This window comes from Propithecus coquereli, unplaced genomic scaffold, assembly GCF_000956105.1.
Source record: "Propithecus coquereli isolate 6110/MARCELLA unplaced genomic scaffold, Pcoq_1.0 Scaffold195, whole genome shotgun sequence".
NCBI classification, from domain to species: Eukaryota; Metazoa; Chordata; class Mammalia; order Primates; family Indriidae; genus Propithecus; species Propithecus coquereli.
Genome location: NW_012144411.1, coordinates 904,845 through 907,841, shown reverse-complemented (window position 1 = coordinate 907,841; position 2,997 = coordinate 904,845).

Sequence of the window (2,997 nt, the reverse complement as noted above, 5' to 3'; positions counted from 1 at the left end):
GACCTATAGTATGATGTTGATTCAGATGGAGAGGACATTCTTGCCTTGTTTATTATCTTAAAAAGAAATTTCAGTATTTTCTATTAAGTATGAATTTAGATCAGGTTTTAAGTACTCTTTATCAATTAAGGAAGTTATCTTATATTTGTAGTTTTCTTAGAGTTTATATCATGAATGAATAATATATTTTGTAAAAATGCTTGTTCTGCCACTATTGAGATCATCATTTATTTTTTCTTCTTTAGTCTGTTTATATGATGAATGATATTGATTGAATTTCAAATATTGAACCAACCTTGCATTCCCAGTATAAACTCCACTTGGTCATGATGTATTGTCATTTTTATATGTTTCTGAATTTGAGTTGCTAGTATTTTGTTGTGATCTTGTTTTTGTGCCCATGATTATGATGGATAATGGTCAGTAATTTTATTATAATGTCTTTGGTTTTGGTCAGGGGTGATACTGCTTTTTCAAATGACTTGGAAATTCCTACCTTTTCTTTATTTTCTGACAGAATCTATGCAGAATTGGTATCATTTCTTCCTTAAGGGTTTGATAAAATTTACTAGTGAAGTCATCTGGGCCTAGAGCCTGTGATATCCATTATGAACCATATGACAAATAGGAAATCTTGAAGGAGTTTAGAGGATTCCTCTTCTCCTTCTTTCCAGCTTATTACTTAGAAGTTTATTATGTGTTTACCCCTGTGCTTCCATCTCTTGGACTCTGAATTACTCTTTATGCTGCTATTTGTCACATTATCTTATAGCTGTTTTCCTCGATTTCATCTGTCAGCTGGGTACAATCAGGTTATTGCTTTTATTTTATACTGCTTAATTCCAGGGTTCTCTGCCAATTTGTAAGATTAAGTGAATTGCTCACAATGACAAAGTTAATTATACTGGAGGTAGTTTATAAATGCTACACATCTAGCTCATCCCATTATAGTATGCTACTTTTTAATCTAAGGTCTACCTAATAGGAATTAAGCATTTTCTCCTTTTTGCTCATGTTGAATAATGTCTAGATTTGAGAAGGTTTAAATGTTTAATTTTAAAAAGATGCATTTTTTGAATCAGACTTACATTTGCATTATTAAATGAACCTTGCTATGTGTGTGTTACTTCATGGAATCAATTTTCAAAAGGAATTAAACTCTCAGAATAGACAATTAGGAGAACTGTGTTCATTTGGATAAAGTTGAAGTACTAGAACCTTTAAATGATTAAGAAGGCTTTTAATAATGAATCCATACTTTGTTCTGGAGACCCATGAATTCAATGGCAAGAACTGTAACTGTATGATTTGGTAAAATCAGGGCTCGGTGGCACTGAATGGATAAAAATATTTATTTACTTCTTCATACTATTAGAATAAACTAAAAAAAATAGCATATTCAGTCTCCATCTGAGATTTGGCTTTGAACAAATTGTTTGCTTAGTGGTGGAGTGCATGGCACTGCTCTGCACCTTTCGTCTTTTTCCTTCAATATTAGAAGAGAAGAATGAGACCTTTTTTATTTCATGGCTTGCTCTGAATACATTTTTCTGTTCTCTTTTAAGTAAGAATGAGGTAGGTAATGTTTGGTTGAATATATAACAAAGACATAATAACTGTATCAAGTCAAAAATGTCTTGCAGTGATTCTTAATTCAGAAACTGCACAAAGTCTTTGGTTTGAAAATTAAACAAATCTCTTTTATTGGCCTGAATTTTCATGTAATCCTTGACAGCATAGTTTTGTTGGCAGTAAAAAAGGTTGGGATAAACAAATAAATAAAGATAGTTGATTCTAATGAAATAAGGCATTAGGGTGTAAATCTGGGATCTTTGTCCTTGTCTTAATTTAATCAGTAACCACAAAGGTAATATCATAACCATGGTTTTATGAAGTTCCTAACTGTATATTAAATGATAATAATGAGTGTTACTTTCAATTTATCAAATGCATTTAATAAATTGCTTTAACAAATGTAAAGTATTATTGTGACAACCAAGTCTTATTATAAATAAGTCTATGGTATGTGAATAAAGGAGGAAAATGGTAATATGGAGAGAATTGAAGAGCTAGAAGGATTGTGGATTTCAGTGGTACTCCTGAGTGATGGGGAGGTATGAGAAACATTTTTGATGTTTTATTCATCAGCCTGGATCCCCAGTCCTAGCCTAACAGGAAAATAAGAAGACTCTTTTCCTCTATCACTGCCTTAGAATTTTAGCCAGATAGGATGAGGATGAGTCCAAGTGGGATAAAATGTCTTCCCCCTAAGGTTCCTTAAAGCTCCTTAACTTTTGGCTCTGTAAGGCTTTGTACTATGTTGGTTTACCAGATTTGCCAAATAAATGTGCTTGCTTTAACCCTACCCTGAACAAAAACCAACTGATAGTAAGGAAAATATACTCTAGGGTACAAAATTTTTCAAATTTTTCAAAAACTTTTAACTCTGCTGTGATAGTGACAAATTATTTAAGGATATGATATCATGAGCATAAAAAATAAATATAATAAAATGGTACTGGTAAAGGTAATTCCACCTGTGTGACCTTCGACAAGTCTCTTAAACTTTTTGTCTCAATTTCCTCATGTGTATTGTGAAATGTTCGAACTTCCTGATTGCTATAGTCCCCTGTGGTCTGAACATGCTGTGATTCTGGGCTTTAAGAGCACAGAAAACTTTGAGAGACCTTGGGGGTTTGAGACAAGAGACATGAGGGTGTGACTTGATGCAAAGAGTAAGACTAAATACCAAAAGGGAAATGTATTGTGCATGGAAGACCTGAATTTGTGACTGTTTTTGCTGGTCAGTAAGGGAGGAAAGCCTTAGGGTAGGAATTTTCTTTATTCAAACCACAATCTGAATGTCTTAAAAATGCAGTCATGTTTGGAAGATTTATAATTTGGTGAGGAGAGAAGATCAGATAAGTACATGTGTATGACTCCAAGTAAGATGAGAAAGGAAAAAATAATTAAAGGTCAAGTCACCTTCCCCATATA